A 17,402-nucleotide genomic window follows, 5' to 3' on the forward strand; every position below is an offset into this window, starting at 1 on the left:
GAAAAACTCTAAAGTGATCAAAACAGTGATCAACAAGTTACAACAGCGGCCATATCCGCACCAATCATTCTTGACATCATAAGTATAAGAAAAAGTTCTTCAACGGCAATGCCTTCAGGAAGGGGACGACTCTCAAGCGCCACCATCGTCAGGTCCAATCGTCTGGAGATCAAGTCCGAGCAATGCCTTCAACAAGGCGACAACACAAAAACATCGCCCATTGCCAGGTATAGCCAATTAGGGTCTGACCTTAGGTTTTCACCCCGGAGCTCGAGACCGGTACTTGAGAAGCAACACCAAATCGAAGTCATCATGTAATGTCTCCACCAGCTTCCGCGATCCCAGCGGCTATACGCATAGCATGGTCTTGATGTGAATGTCACGCAAGTAAAGACCATGTTGGCACTAGCAGGCAATTGAGCCGCAACAAAGAGCCAGTCGCCACCAAAGCCACCGAACAGCGAAGGTCGCCGTAGCATATTGCGACGGAGATCGAGGGAGGATTGCATCGCCAAAATCCCAACTCGGGACGCTTCGACAATCCCACACCATCCTCGTGCTCAGTTGTCCTCATCCGTGGCGGCAGAACCAGCCGACGGAAGAAACTTGTCGTTGTAGCTGGATCAGTTCCTAAGGTGCGTACAAATGTCTCATCTCCTGAGCAGGCTCATTTCGAATGATTTCCCCACGAGCTCTCTTTATACTTCTGAAACGATTTTCACCCGCCGAGGGCAGCTCCAACATTGTGCCCCAAACCGCCCTCGAGGGCGTCCCCAATGGCGTATCTTAATCCGGACATAGTAAACATCCGCGGACGCGTCCACGAACACAGATACGAGAGCCGGTCATCCTACCATATGCACCAAAGGTCCGCCCTACGAAAGGCATCCTCCATTTTGGCATGTGTATGTTGATCAATAGCAAATTAAATATATGTTTAAATAGTTGAGAACATATGCAATCACACCCAAAAGCACCGTATGTTGGGTCTACATGCCCGGCTCCGGCTGGGAGTCATCCACTTGCCCATCCTCGAAGTCTCCTCCGTCGTGGATGATGCCCAAGATCTCCCCGTCGTCCGCCATGACGCGCGCCCCGGCTGAGACAAACTGGCAAACAGAGTGCGGGAAACCTAGTTGATCCACGCCCCGATGTCCGTGATTGGACAAGTTGTGGCGATGACGAGTCGGCTAAATTGATGGTCACGTTGAGATCGACGCTCCATGGCATGTGTAGAGTGGAGGTGGTCGGGGACCAATGCCGATGACTGTGTTGCTTGGCAGTGTAGTAGTACAACGACTGTTGCTGCTTTGGCGGGGCCGGCAAGTGCATTGGCGCCCCCTCCCGTCGAGTTTCTTCACCTTAAGAGGTGCCGCCTAACCAACAACCGCATCTGCTACCTCCCTGCTCCTCCTTTTGCGGCGGCGCAAGTTGCATTTCGATAAGTTAATATTGTGTGCGGCACTTTGGACATGTGGCGGTGGACGCTAAAAAAGGCAGGAACTGGGGTGGATGGCGGCGACAATTAGAGCGGAGAGGGTGTGAAAGCACCAGCTTTGGCCTGAAAAATAATATGAAAATGGTGAAAATGTGAGGGCTTCGGTGGGGTTTTGGGTGAGTCAGGGGTGTTGGAGTCCTACGTTGCGGAGGTCCGTACATCCGCAAACATCTCCTCAATTTGATGCTGATTTGTGTAATTTGGACGCACGGACACATCCTGAAGGAAATATGCCCTAGAGGCAATAATAAAGTTATTATTTATTTCCTTATATATCATGATAAAAGTTTATTATTCATGCTAGAATTGTATTAACCAGAAACATAATACATGTGTGAATACATAGACAAACAGAGTGTCACTAGTATGCCTCTACTAGACTAGCTTGTTAATCAAAGATGGTTATGTTTCCTAACCATGGACAAAGAGTTGTCATTTGATTAACAGGATCACATCATTAGATGAATGATCTGATTGACATGACCCATTCCATTAGCTTAGCACCCGATCGTTTAGTATGTTGCTATTGCTTTCTTCATGACTTATACATGTTTTTATGACTATGAGATTATGCAACTCCCGTTTGCCGGAGGAACACTTTGTGTGCTACCAAACGTCACAACGTAACTGGGTGATTATAAATGAGCTCTACAGGTGTCTCCAAAGGTACATGTTGGGTTGGCGTATTTCGAGATTAGGATTTGTCACTCCGATTGTCGGAGAGGTATCTCTGGGCCCTCTCGGTAATGCACATCACATAAGCCTTGCAAGCATTGCGACTAATGAGTTAGTTGCAGGATGATGGATTACGGAACGAGTAAAGAGACTTGCCGGTAACGAGATTGAACTAGGTATTGGATACCGACGATCGAATCTCGGGAAAGTAACATACCGATGACAAAGGGAACAACGTATGTTGTTATGCGGTCTGACCGATAAAAGATCTTCGTAGAATATGTACGAGCCAATATGAGCATCCAGGTTCCGCTATTGGTTATTGACCGGAGACGTGTCTCGGTCATGTCTACATTGTTCTCGAACCCGTAGGGTCCGCACGCTTAAGGTTTCGATGACAGTTATATTATGAGTTTATGCATTTTGATGTACCGAAGTTTGTTCGGAGTCCCGAATGTGATCACGGACATAACGAGGAGTCTCGAAATGGTCGAGACATAAAGATTGATATATTGGAAGCCTGTGTTTGGATATCGGAAGTGTTCCGGGTGAAATCGGGATTTTACCGGAGTACCGGAAGGTTACCGGAACCCCCCGGGAGGTATATGGGCCTTAGTGGGCCTTAGTGGAAGAGAGGAGAGGTGGCCAGAGATGGGCCGCGCGCCCCTCCCCCCCTTGGTCCGAATAGGACAAGGAGAGGGGGTCGGCCCCCCTTCCTCCTCTCTCTCCTCTTTTCCCCCCTCCGCGAATCCTATTCCAACTAGGAAAGGGGGGGAGTCCTACTCCCGGAAGGAGTAGGACTCCTCCTGGCGCGCCACCTCTTTGCCGGCCAGCCCCCCCCCCTTTGAGCCTTTATATACGGAGGCACGAGACACCCCTAGAGACACAAGTTGATCCACGTGATCATATTCTTAGCCGTGTGCGGTGCCCCCTTCCACCATAGTCCTCGATAATATTGTAGCGGTGCTTAGGCAAAGCCCTGCGACGGTAGTACATCAAGATCGTCACCACGCCGTCGTGCTAACGGAACTCTTCCCCGACACTTTGCTGGATCGGAGTCCGGGGATCGTCATCGAGCTGAACGTGTGCTAGAACTCGAAGGTGCCGTATTTTCGGTGCTTGATCGATCGGGCCGTGAAGACGTACGACTACATCAACCAAGTTAACGCTTCCGTTGTCGATCTACAAGGGTACGTAGATCATACTCTCCCCTCTCGTTGCTATGCATCACCATGATCTTGCGTGTGCGTAGGGAATTTTTTGAAATTACTACGTTCCCCAACACATCCATGGCGCGTCTGAGGCGCTATGTTGAATGCTAAAAAACCACTCGGGCACCACTATCCAGACGTTTAGGACAACTCTCCACCACTATTATTGTAGAGCACCTACTGCTCAGTGGCAAAGTTAGGGTTCTCCGACACCATGGCCACTATGACCACCTTGCTCGCGTGCGCCGTAGATTTGGCCGTCCCTCAGCCTGTGCTGCTCGAGGAGGGAAAAGTTCTACCGCTGCTCCACCTGCGCCTGCTAGAACATCGACAACGACGGTGGCGCTGGCTGCTCCTCTACCATGGCGTCACTGAAGTGCGTCTACACCTGCTCCATGGGTCAAGCCGGCATGAACCGGCGGGGGCAGGGGCATCGAGTTGTTGTCGGAGCCCGTCTCCATCGGCGGGTCGTCGTTGGAGACCTCCGAGGAGCTGGCCGACATGACGACCTCTATCTGTCTGGCACGGTGGTCCTTCCAATTGGCCGCAAGGGTGGACACCTCGTGCTTCTGCCCGTCGAGAGGCTCTCCCACAATGCGTTGCCGCTTGCTGTCATGGAAGATGTGGTGCACGGGAGAAGAATGTGCAGCGGACGTGTTGTACTGCAGTTTTTGCCGAGAGTGGCCCCGTTTAACTAGCGGATGCCAATGAGACCAACCGGCTAGGTGTGTCAATGCGAATGTTGGAATTGGTTTCTAAGTCGGCGTAGCTATTTAATGATGGCAGGCGGACGGATGGGCAACCTGTTTGAATGTGGTACATATTCGTCCCGTCCCGGCCAGTGACATATCTACGGCATTGAACTAGCGCGGACAACGGGAACACAGTTTGGCAGTGCTCAAGCGGTGAGCCGCTTCAATGCCGGCGCTAGAGAGGTCCCGTCCGCTCTGGGCGGCATCAGCACGGAGCTGGCGCTCTAGAAGTGGCATGAATACTGGGCAACCGCTCTGACGGGAAAGGGCACAGGCGAGGGCGGGAGTTTAGGGTAGGACCAAGTTTGTCGGACGCATGGGTCATAGCGGTCTAGATGCCCGCAAAGCCCTCCGGTTTGCAGGAAAAATGGACGTTTGAGCCGGTCTGCGGATGGATGGGGGTACCGCGTTGGATGACATAACACGTCTGAATCACATGGTTCAGATGAATGCGGGTGGTGGTTTGAGAGTCGGTGTTGGAAATGCCCTTGCATCTTACTAATAGATCGGATTTAAATAACATTCATACGTCTGGAGTGCTATCATGCCGCAACAAAAACACTGAAGAAAGAAATCGAAAAAGAAGCAGAAATAAGGGGGCAGCTAGCTGAAGCAGACGTGTAACCTGAAAGATGTAGCAGTACCATCATCAACTCGTTTCAAGTATGCAAACATTCAAATTCAAGCCAGCAAAAAGAAGAAGTAATGTATCCACAAAAAGGAAAGAAGAAATGTATTACTCCATCTGTTTTGAAATACTTGTCATTATTTTAGTTCAACCGTTAAGAGCGTTTAGATTGTACTCTTTTACAGAGGAAGTATTTTAGAACGAGGCCTTTGTCACTGGTCTGACCTTATGACGAAACGTTAGCACAAAATAAACTTCTCATAATATTATTTCACGATCTGACCCTGTTGATAACGTCACAAGCCGTGACGTTTCTTCGCTATATGAAAACGTCAAACCAGCCTACGTTGCTTCCTTTTTAGATAAGTGGCAAATGGTAAACAAGTTGTTGGAAACGCCACACACCCTGGCATTGCATGGTTGGGCAGCAACGCCATACACCATGTCGTTTCCAGTAACGCCAGACACGCTGGCGTTTTTGCCTTGTCACGTACCGTCTTAATCGGGCCAGCAACGCGGGCGAGTTTGGTGTTTTCCACTAGAGCAGCAAGGCCACAAGCCGCGGTGTTTCTAAAAAGGGTAAGAGTATGAAATAGTTTTATGGGAAGCTTATTTTGTGCTAAAGTTTTCTGATAAGGTCGGAATAGTGAAAAGGGCATTAGAACGAAGGGAGCACATTTTTTTGAACCAAAAGAAAATCAAGGCACGAGCCGTGGGCAGGAGAGGAATGCCCCATCCGCCCGCATTATGACGATCACGCGGCCGTATCTCCGGGGCCAGGATCCAATCCCATCACCCCTGCTTCTCTGCGCGCTGCGCCCACCCCAAGAGAATCAATCAATTCCGCACCAGAACTGTCGGGAGGCCCCGCATGCCAGAAACCGAAGAACCCATGGACCGGACCGCCATATGCCCATAGCCCCATATGTATCGCCATGCGTCCTGTTTATTTTATTTTATTTTATTTTTCTCTCGTGGGTCGTGTGCTCGTGCCGCCCTGTCACCGTCACACTTACGCCAACCAAGTAACCACCGTACTTTGCGAATCCAAACCAGGCGAGACGAGTAGTAATTAATAAAGTAATTAAAGTGGCATTGTACGAAAGTTTTCTGAATGAATGTTTGGCTTAGCCTACGGTCGCTTTCTTATCTTTTTTTGATTAAAACTTTTACGTTTCCTTCTTCCTACTCGCGCATGGTCGTGCCGGCCGGAATGAGTCGCCGAGAGGATAAAGATGGCCGGCCCCGGCCGGAGGGCGCCGTGAGTCGGGTTGGCCGCGTACTGTTGTCTTGTCCGGGCATTTGGTTCCGGCCGCCGGCTCTTGATCTCTTCTTGCGGGTCGGCCGTGGCCGGAGCAAAAAACCTTGGACCCATCGCAAAAAAAAACAACCCTGGACCGATCTCCGCACTCGGCAGGCATGCGTCCGCTCCACGCAGCAGGCTAGGCCACCGTGCGTGGTTTGGAGATCCCCCCCCGGCCCCCCGCGCGCATGATTTGGAGATCATTGCGTCGCATTTGTGATCATACCACACGCGCGGTCCACAGTTGCGTGCATAATTTTGTTATAAATGCGATAAAATTTTCACCTTTTTACTTGCAAAAATGCGATAATTTTTGCATAAATGAGCTCTTCTTGCGAGCTCTTCGAACCTTGATACATTGCTCAACTTTCCACCTTCTCGTTTGTCTTGTATCTCGTACGTATTGTCGTAATTTCTTTTCACATTTTCATGTCTCTTAGTAGTATTGTTTAATTGAACTCTTCTTATCCACCTTAGGTGTGTACTGTTTCACTCAAGGTGTATCCCAAAAACAAAAGGTGTGTATTATTCTTGCATTTCATTGTATCTTTTTTTAATAAGGACATGGACTCTTCTAATGATACATGACATCTTATAAAACAAGAAGATAACAACCAGGTCTTTAGAGAACCAAACAAACTCAATCTCCAGCACACCCTGAAGGTATGTCATCGCCGCTCTATTGCTGGAGTCGGCCTGGCATTGTATCATGCGGCTGAGGGAGTCGTCATGCTAAAGTCCAGTTGTACCAATGCCATGGTGAAGAAGCGGCCATTGTAGAAGTCTTCTCCCACAGTCGACCGCTCTAGAGAAGAACACAATGAGGATGGATATATCACCAATGTGACGAGAAGGGTGCATGAACCACCATAGAGCGATCCGTCGCGTCAAGGCCTCAAGGAGACACCCAAGGCTTGTCGGATCACTTCTAGTGGCTGGTTTCACGAGGTTAGAGTTATCTATTGCCATGTGTCTGGTTGGTGTAATGACATAAAAGTTCATTTTCTTGTAGTATTTCCTTATGTATGGTACATGTAATGCCATACATGTTTTTCTTGTATTGCCTAAAAGGTGGAATGCCATTTTATTGCAGGAAACGCAGTACAACATAAAAACTCAAATACACCAACATGCACTCATCCTTATGAACGCACCCACGCACACCGTACTCCTATGAGCATCTTCGAGAGATTGAGCCGGCGGATCTTGAGATTAACAAATTCGTCACCGCAGATGCCTCAGCCTCGCTATCGACAAAAACGTCACCTCGCACTTAAAAAGAAAATTCTCGCTTTATGAAACACGCATGTGTCAAGCCTGTGGTTTGATCCCTTATGAGCTGGGATGCAACCACCCCTTATATGTTGTGTTGGTTCTCGGTGGGTTGTCATTTTTTACCGTGTAATTCTCTAGTTGTTGTCTTTATACTACTTACCTTGGGTAGTTGGGGCAAATAGTGTAGTACCCGGATTGCTATTTTTGCACAGTCTTACATGTAGATTTTTTTTGGAGTGCATCGATTAAATCTTGCACTGCTTTTCTGTAGGGGCATATCTTGCACTGTTTTGTGTATAGTTTGCCATTGGTATGCCTTGTGTCTAACAAATCATCTAATGAACTCCTCTAAAAATACTATATGCAACGAATTTAAAAAAAATCGAGGGGTAAAAATATATCTTTTTTTAGAACGTAAAAATATATATCTAAAAATGATAGAAACGACAACTCAAAAAGCCCAATGGACCAACACGCACACCGGTTGGAGGATTTGGGCTTGAACTGGGCCGAAATATTTTTCCCAAATCTCTCTCCTTTCTCTCGCGCGAATCTTCGTCCCCATCCGGCCATCCCCCATCCCCCCAGAAAAATTCCCCATCTCGCCGCCGCTCACTGTACGCCACCGCGTGCCGCCGTTCCCCGCGCCGCGCCACCTCCCCTATCGCCCCGTCGCAGTTCCCCTTGCCCGCGGCTCCCATAACCGCGCGTGCCGCCGCCGCCGCGCTTACTTTCTGCCCGACCAGAGGCCAGGAATGGCCGCGTCCGAGAGCTCACTGACGAGGACCGCCTCGACCTGCGCCCCGGAGACTGCGCACGGGTCGCACGTCTTCAAGATCGACGGGTACAGCCTGCACAGGGGCTTCGGGGTCGGCAAGTTCATCCACTCCGCTACCTTCGCCGTCGGCGGCTACGACTGGTGCCTCCGCTTCTACCCCGACGGTGACAGGGAAGACAGCAATGGCTGGGTGTCGGCCTACCTCGAGCTCAAGACCGAGAACACGGAGGCGAGGGTGCTCTATGATATGTGGCTGCTCGACCAGCCCACAGGGCCTCCACCACCACCGCCTTATGCCTGGCCAAACCCTAGCCAGATAGACCCGTCGGTTTTTGACACCCGTGACAATGCAGCCGCGAGCTGGGGCTTTACCACATTCTGGAGGAAGAGTGAACTTGGAGAGTATATTATTGATGACATTCTTTGCATCCAGTGCAATCTTACAGTTATCAAGTTCAAGGAGGCGCAGGTGGAGGAGGCCAAGACGAATGTTGTGGTCCAAGTGCCGCCATCTGATCTGTTTGATAATCTCAGTAACTTGCTGGATGCCACAGAGGGAGCTGATGTATCTTTCAATGTGAAACATGATGTTTTCTCAGCTCATAAGATAATCCTTGCGATGCGTTCGGCGGTCTTCAGGGCAGAGTTCTACGGGCCAATGAGGGACAAAAAAAGGCGCAGCATAACTGTCGAAGATATGCAGCCTGCTGCTTTCAGAGGACTGCTTCACTTCATCTACAAGGATTCGTTGCCTCCGATGGATGAGCTCAATGATGAAGAGTATGAAGAAATGCTTAGGCATTTGCTTGTCGCTGCAGATAGGTATGCCATGGAAAGGATGAAATTGATGTGCGAGAGTAAGCTGTGCGAGGTTCTTTGTGCCGAGACTGTCGCGACCACGCTAGCTCTAGCCGACCAGCACCATTGCAGCCAGCTCAAAGATGCTTGCATTGAGTTTATGAACTCTTCAAACATAATTTGTGATGTGGTGGCCAGTAAAGGGTATGAGCAACTGAAAAGGGAATGCCCTACTATCATTGCGGATATTTGGGAGAAAACAGCAAAGAGTCGCAAACTTTAGTATGCTGTTCGTGGATTAACTTGAGCGTAGTAACTTAAGTTGAAACCTTAGCAACCTGTGATTAGTTTGTCTATTTCTCAAGTTCTTAGATCTTTTGGAGAAGGGTAAGTTTCGCAAAATGTTTGTGATATGTTCTGCCTGTTATATGAACCTATGCTATGTCCGTAACATTCTCTAATATGTTTTGCTCTGTTGACTAGCAGTACGTTTACTGTTTATGTTTTTTCTTTTATGTGCTCATTTCATTTCCTAAAGCAGTGAGTAACTATCTTCCATGACCACATCTATCGTGAAATGAGATAAAACTTCAGCAAATATCAGCATTATTGCAAGTGATTTAGGAAAATGATTGATCGGTGCCGATTTTTTATATGTATATTATGGAGATGATAATCATACACTGTATTCCTAATATGTCTGTTAATATACGAATATCTTAATTGTTTGCATCGTTGTTCCAACCTGAACATTTAGTTTCATTTTTGTTACCATGTGTTTTTTCTTTATTTGGTGGCTGGTAAAACCTTGAGACATTTATTTCCACTTAGCGATTTTTGAACAAAACATGTGCAAAACCAGCTTCTCCAGCCGGCTTTACTGTTCTTTGCCGTTCCTTACCGAGTACTACAATTCTGCATTGTTAAATCAAACAATTTATAGAGACACTATTTTGACTTGATAAGCTCTGGAATAGGTAGCAGATTAGTTGCCCCTCTTGTGATCTTTTCTGCGGCCTACCTGCAGGATTCATGACGAAAAAGAAAGCTAGACTAGTTGTGTTCTTAGTGGAGAAATTTTCTGTAAATGCACTGGTCTTGAGCCTGCATGCTATGTTACAAGATGCTTATTTCTTTTGAAGAGAGATTTACTTGGCATACTTCCTTCAGGATTCTGGAGGTTCTGTTTTTTGGTCCTTCCAACGGACCCTCCACTCCACATTTGTGTTGCTCTGTTCCTGGACTAGTGACAGAGCAAGCTAAGTTGCTTCACTCATACCCGGGATTTCTATACATAGCAACTTGGTTTAATCTACCGGAGTTGTGTTAGGGTTTGTAACACTGACCGAGAGTTATTTCACTTTTTCGCCTCACTTATGGTCAGGTTTTGCTGAATTGGTGAGATTGACCTGTTATTTCTCTTACGGGGGAAATTATATGTATGAGTTAGCTAACTGGCGGCATTGCCTGACGAATGCGCTTTACTGTTGCAGTTCCATGCCGTTATCTGATCCTAGGTTTAGTTTTGAGATTTTGGCGATTAAGGGGGATTGGGGAATCGATGCTCGACGTGGTGTGCCACTGGGCAGTTCTGTCCAGCTTCAGAACGTGAGATGTGATGCATGTGCCACCTATTTCCCTATTGGGATTTAGAATTCAGTGATTTTCCCTATGACATTTTGCCCAAGTTGCCAGGTTTTTGTACTATGTTAGGAGAGGTCAGTTCGCAGATAAACTCTGAGCCTTTGAGCTTTTACACAGAATCTGAGCTTGGCGTGCTTTGATGATCTGCTAGTTGTCTTCAAGAACCTTTTTGGTGTGCAAGAGGGAAACACCCCATCTGTAATTCTTCTATTATTTTCTTCTTCAGACTTCTTCACATAAGAGTCTCGGGAGTCGGATTTAGATCCAGCAGTTGTTGCAAGAATTGCAAAACATCCTTCGACATTATTTTTTGTGAAAGGCCCAAGGCCATATATTGCATATCACAGGTCCTTACAAACACACCCATTTCGCCTAAAAAAACACTCATACAAAAATAAATAAAATAACATCCAAATACTTGGCATCTTCTTCCTCCTCTGTCCATTGGCGGCGCTGTGAGCATAGCTCCATAATGTCTCCGGGACTCCATCTGGACGTAGCAAACATTTTTTTAAAAAACTAAGACCTTGTAGAAGCAGCGGCCAGGAAGTTGCATGCGTAGACAACATCTTTTGGCATGTGCTGGAAATGATAATGTTGCTAGAGGTACCTTTTTTAGGATAGTTAGAGCTCGGTGTTGTGGTACTGACAAATCGGCGACAAAAGAGTAGAAGTTTTATTGTTTTTAAAGTAAATGAGTAGAAATCAGTCTTCTTTTTTTTCTAAGTGGGATTTTATTTTTGAGACAATTTTGAGGGGAAGTTATTTTAGTGGCATTCAAGCGGAGCGGATACGGTTCTAGGCTTCTAGCAAGTACCAACGACGTGTTGCTCCTCGCACTCGGGTATTGAACCTGGCCAACAGCATAAGACCTGCGTACTTCCAGCACACAAGCGACATGTTCGAATGCTTATATTTTCGTTCATTTCTGGCCTTTTTATTTTGTTTATATTAAAAAAATTCTAAAATTATATATTCAAAATTGAATTTACTTATGTTTTAAAAAATTGTTCATCACACATCTAAAATATGTACATGCAGTGTACAAAATATCCCCACTTTTTTAAAATATTGATAGCATTCAAAAAAATGTTTGTGTCATTTAAAAAATGTTCAGTTGTTTACCAAAAAATGTTCATGATTTTAAAAAAAATTATACAATTTTTAAAGGTGTTTGTGTAACATAAATAAAATATTGTACCATTCAACAAAATGTTCTGTAACATTTTTAAAACCATGTTCACATGTTTCAAAAAGTATGTTCTTGAAGTATTAAAAAGCAATACATCAATGTAAAATATGTTTCATATCATGCAAAAAACTGTGCAACGTGTATTTGAAAAAAGAGTTTAACATGTTCGAAAACATTTTTCACATGCATTTCAAATTTTTTATACAATACAAAAAAATGTTTGTATAATTTAGAAAATTGTTTTGTACCAGTCACAAATATGTTTCAATGTGTGTTTGAAAAATGTTTTACATGTATTCCAGAACATGTTCAGAACATACATTAAAAAATTTCACCACGTATTTCAAAAAAGTTCAATGAGTATAAATTTTCTTGTGTATACGAAAAATGTGCATTGTGTATTGAAAAAGTAGACATTGATTGAAAGAAAGGAAAAAAGGAAAAAGAAAGAAAAGAAGAATGCCGAAGAAAACCTACACAAAAAGCACAAAGAAAAAAGAGGGGAAAAAGCACAAAAGCTTCTAAAGCCGGCCATCGCATCTTCATACAAACATTTTCTGAGAGCTACTGTATTGCACCGGCCCGCTACCGTCACACCAGAGGTGAGGCGAACGATTCTCTTGGTACGGTCGAGATATATCAAAATCACCAGTTAAGGGTTACCCCTTGCAAAGGCCACTCCCCACCTTCTTTGGTGCTGACAAGTGGCTCACTGCATGTGCACCATATATCGCAATTTGGACGTTCCCCTCTTTCGTAGATTCATTTATTCAAAATATTTTGTCTCCTAAACGGTGCGTCCAAATACCGAACCGTTTCCTATGTTGAATTTCTAGCCGATATCTCTGAAACTAGATCCCATGTTAATAGTTTTCGGTGAACTTTTTTTACAAAAAACCTTGGAAACTGAATAAAAATAAAAACAATCCAAAGAATAATAAAAAGAGGCAACAGAAAAATAAATATAAAAAAGCCCGGAGCCAAAAAGCACAGTTGCCGTTTTCAATTTCTTTGGAAGTAAAGGCTATGCTTCTCATGGAAGCAAATCTGTGCTTCTCGCGGAAGCACAGTTGTCCTTTTGCCTTTTTCATGGAAGCACAATTGTGCTGTTCCCTTTTTGAAAAGCACAGTTTGTGCTTCTCGTGGAAGCACATGCTGTATTTTTCACTTTTCTAGAAAGCACAACCGTTCTTCCCGCTAAAGCACACGTTGTGCCTCTTTGCGGGAAAGCACTGCTTCCCAGAAAAAAAATTCCTCTAAAACCTAGGAAAAACTAGTCAAAAGCTAAAAATGCCCCAAAAGATGATCTAAAAGTCGGAAACACATACAAAAAAATAAAATAAAAAACCAAAATCTAGAGGGAACCCCTACACGTGACACATGGCGGCGTCTGGGCGCACCATTTGGTACGCTCTCAGGCCAAAAAGCGACCCTTTTGATAGCCCCACAAAGGGTAACCCTTAGTTAGTTGCTCCCGAGATATAGATGACACATCCTATATGCCGTCCGCAAATAGAGGTGCCTTCGCCGCAGTGCCCACAGGTGTGCCAACCCAATTCGTGGCAGTGCGTGCTGTAGGTTCGTTTAATATTTCTTTTTGTTTGTTTTCCTATTGCTTTTTTCTTTGTTTTTATGTTTGACCTTTTCTTTCTAGTTCTTTCCAGTTTTTGTTTGTTTGGGTTTTTATTAATACATATTAAGAAATTTTTTGATTCATGGTGAAGAATTGATTACTACACGATGAACATTTGTTTGTTTTGATTTTTAAGTACATGGTGAACAATTCATTAGTATACAATGAATATTTGTTTGTTTATTTGGTTTCCTAATACATGGTGAACAATTCGTTATTGGTCATTGTATATTAAGAAAATGTTCACCTTATATTACAAAAAAGTTAAGTGTTTAGAGAAAAGGTCAGTGTGAATGTAAAAGAAATTCACCGTATATTATAAAAATGTTAATCTTATATTAGCAAAAGTTCATCGTGCGTTATAAAATATTCATCGTGTATTAAGAAAATATCCAACGTATATTAAAGGAATGTTAAATATATATTTAAAAGATGTTCAATGTATATTACCAATAGTTCACTGTATTAAAGAAATGTTCACCATCAGTTAAAACAAGGTTCAGTGTCTTTTTAAAATAATGTCCACTATATTATTAAAATGTGTATATTACAGAAAATTATTAAAAAGAAAATACACTTTTAAAAAATGCAATGCGCTCACACCTGACTGTTTGACTCCTGCAGGCATTGAATAGGGGGTCTTGATATACCCCTCACAGGGTACCTCAAAACAATGGGAGCAACTAGCGGGTACTCCTTTGGACGCTACCGTAGATGTCACCTTTTGAGCCCCGGGAGCGTGCCAAGTAGTGCGCCCAACCGTCGCCATGTCGCGCTTTGGACGCACCCTTAATTTTTTTTCTGCACACGCTTTTGTTTTATTTTTTTGGCATTTTGTTTTTTTCTTAGTCTTTTGCAAGTTTTAACACATTTTTCCCTTGGTTCTCAAGAAGTAGTGGTTTTTCAGGAGAAGCACAACATGTGCTTATGCAAGAAGCGCGGTTGTGCTTCTCGAAAAGGGAAAAAACATAGTTGGGCTTTCCTAAAAAAGGAAAAAGCATAGCCCGCGCTTCCATGCGGTACACAATTGTGCTTTTTGAAAAAATAAAAGCACAGTTGTGCTTCTCCAAGAAAAGAAAAAGCACAGTCCGTGCTTCCACAAGAAGCACAATTATGCTTTCCGAAAAGAGAAAAGTACAACCTGTGATTCCTAAAAAGAAAAAGATACAGCATTTGCTTCTGCGTGAAGCACAACTATGCTTCCTAAAAAAGAAAAACATAGTTGTACTTCCACGAAAAAAGGAAAAGCACAACCTGTGCTTCCAAATTTATTTTATGAAAAAGCACTGACCGTTTGTTTTACGAGTTTTGGACCTTTTTCGGTTTTCGTTCTCTTGGTTTTTATTTTTCTAATTTCCTTTTTTGATTTCCATTGTTATGTGACAAAAAAATATTGTCGAAACCTATTAACATGAGACCTAGTTTCAAAGACCTCGATGTGAGAAGTCCAACGTGAAAGCGGTTTGTGATATGAACGCATAGTTCAAGAGATAAATTGTTCTAGAAAAACGAAACTAAGAAAAATGGAAACTATCAGGTTGAGATCAGAGGCATACATACAGTGGCCACTTGTCCGCACCAGAGAAAGTAAGAGTGACCTTAGCAAAAAGTACCCCTTAATTAGTGATTTCACGAAGCAAATTTACGAAGGCCCATAGACATTTAATGTTTGTGCCTACTTTATGGCTTCAATATAAGATGCAAAGCCATGGAAAAAAGAGTAGTGTATTATCCCTACTTTATGACTTTGATATCCAAGAACAATGCTCCATCCATTTAGACACACATAAGGTGCAACTTTCCAATAATTATTTGACTACCACTCCCTCTGCAATTGAATATAAGACTTTTTCGCAGTTCAAAATTTGAATCGCAAAACCCTCTTATTTTTAGTTAGGAAGGTTTTACTATGCATGATAATATGTTGGTAGAATATGGATGTGGCGTGCTTGCATTCTCCATGTCATCCAATGGCCCCCTCCTCCTTTTCACGTCGGTGTTCTTTTACTTTATAAATAAATCTCATATATTTGTACTTTCTCTTTTCCCAATTCAGGCATGGGACAACCTCAAACGATGTAGGACACAGGTGTAGAAGCCGCCTCAAGTTTTTCCACACATGCCTCCTCCGGCTCTATCGCTTGATAAAACCATGCAATAAGCCAGAGTGGTGCAAGGATAGACTTTCGCAATGCTTTTCTTTCCCTTCTTGCAAGGTGACTAGGCAAAGTTTTCCTCCATTCAATCTCCGCTAACTAGCCCACAAATTCGCCTCCCCTTCGCCTGCCGCTTCGGTGGCCAATAGAGAGGAGGCGAATCCAAATGCCTCGGCTCTGGCTAGTAGTTTGGTTGGGTTTTAGTCGTTTCTTCTTTGAGCCAATCTTCCGGGCTCCGATCCTCCAAAAGTTCATGCATCAGGATGGATTACACGAAGCTCCAACGTACATTCATGCCAGCTCTTCAGGGTGGCGTGGTTAGGATTTCTCATCGTGCATACCCAACGACGAGATTTGCTGCCAGGTTCTTTAGATCTATTCAAGGATTCAACAACAACAACCGTGGCTTTGTGGCGCTGGTCCTTAGTGGCACGTGCACGAAGACTCCCGGCTGTCATCGGCAAGGTTAGGCCAGCTCCGGTTGGGAGCGAAGGCAAGGACATCGATGTAATTTTTATTATGTTTGGTAGCGGCTGTGGTCGTTCGATGGTCCATGCATATCGATGTAATTTTTATTATGTTTGACGTGATTTGTACTTCGAGTGAATTTTTACAATTGATTTGATCCTTTTATAAAAAAGACAGAGTTCCATAGCGGACATGTCACGGAGTGGGCACGTCCTGAACCCAGGGGCATTTGCACCCACTTTTGAAAAAAAATGCATTTTAAGCATGTTTTAAAATGTCAAAAAATATAAAAGAAAATTTCATGCATACATGTTGCCAAATGTGTGTGGGCGGCACAAAGTTTTGTAAAAAAATGTTTTTTTGTTGCCTCCACAAAAAAGACAAATTTTAGTGCTTCTAAATAGCGTTTCACGACATAATTTTTTGTCTTTTTTGCACAGGTCACAGAAAAAGTTATTTTTTTCATGAAACTTTATGCATGCACATATAATATGAAGACGTACCCGTGCAACCTTTTTCAGATTTTTTTAGTATTAAGAAATGTGTTTTTCAAAGTGGGTTCATATGTATCCGGATTCATCCATGCACTTCCCACATGTCACCTTGTTGGTTGAACAATAGCTCTCCTAGTCACACATAAATTGGCAGATAATTCCGCGTGTGTAATGGGCAATTCCATTCACACTATGAGAATGATTTTATGCAGAATAAAAAAAGATTCCACTTCTCATGAAAGAAAAATGGGATTACAAAACTTTCAGAGTTCACACACTATCCATTTAATTTTTCCTTTTCAAAGGTATAAAATTTCGGCAAGTTGGAATTGGAATGGGAATCTGTCATGGAATAGGTGTCTGAATCAAGTTTTATTTTTTCTGGTTCAGGCCGGAAAACCCAGTTTTCAAATAACAATTAAATTCAAAAAATTGTAGCGTCAAAATATATTTAATTTAACCCCGTTTCTACTGGTGGTCAGAAGGCCTCCTTTTGAGCAGAAGGGCGCCTGTTCGGTTCCTGCGTACTGCAGCGTGACCACTTTTTTTAATTTTTTTTTGAATTTTTAGGATGGTATTCAATTTTTTCAGGGTTCACCAAAATTTCCGGAAACCGGCCCGGCCAGCCTGTTTCCGAATTGGTCTCAATTCAGCTTGTATGGAATCCGTCTTGGTCAGTTTTTTGGTAAGCTGTAATTGGAATCCTTCATGGAATAGTTGGGCCGAACAATTTCGCCATATAATTGCAAAATTCTTTTCGCCAACTGTACTCGATTGTTCCCACCACTCGCTGTGCGCTACTGCCGCCTCCCGAATCGCCCCGTCGCTGTTCCCCTTCGCCGCGGCTCCCATCACCGCCGCCGGCATGCTTAGTTTCTGCCCACCTAGAGGCCAGCG

General features: G+C 44.2%; 1 pseudogene; it reads left to right on the top strand.

Moving 5' to 3' along the window:
* The first annotated feature begins 7,907 nt into the window (after positions 1-7,907).
* Positions 7,908-9,428, top strand: LOC125519772 (BTB/POZ and MATH domain-containing protein 1 pseudogene; annotated as a pseudogene).
* Positions 9,429-17,402: the final 7,974 nt, after the last annotated feature.

Source organism: Triticum urartu, chromosome 7A (genome assembly GCF_056163025.1).
Source record: "Triticum urartu cultivar PI428250 chromosome 7A, HENAU_Tu73, whole genome shotgun sequence".
Taxonomy (NCBI): domain Eukaryota; kingdom Viridiplantae; phylum Streptophyta; class Magnoliopsida; order Poales; family Poaceae; genus Triticum; species Triticum urartu.